This window comes from Penaeus monodon, chromosome 15 (assembly GCF_015228065.2).
Source record: "Penaeus monodon isolate SGIC_2016 chromosome 15, NSTDA_Pmon_1, whole genome shotgun sequence".
NCBI classification, from domain to species: domain Eukaryota; kingdom Metazoa; phylum Arthropoda; class Malacostraca; order Decapoda; family Penaeidae; genus Penaeus; species Penaeus monodon.
In genome coordinates, this window is record NC_051400.1 from 40,517,282 (window position 1) to 40,517,553 (window position 272).

Sequence of the window (272 nt, forward strand, 5' to 3'; positions counted from 1 at the left end):
TCATATGATAACGACATGAGGGAATATCTATGCATAACATCAAAAGTTTTGCTAAATGATTAATACAAAACAAATCAACACAAACAAGCACAATAGACATGAACAATATCGATTAAACATGCACACTTATACACAACACACGTATTAGAAACCTAAATGATTATGCAATTACCCTGAAACAGACGAGGGACAAAAGGCATCACTTGACCAATATTGAGTCACGAGGCACATCATACCTTATCTGAGAGTAAATCAACCCTGAGTAGAGTACG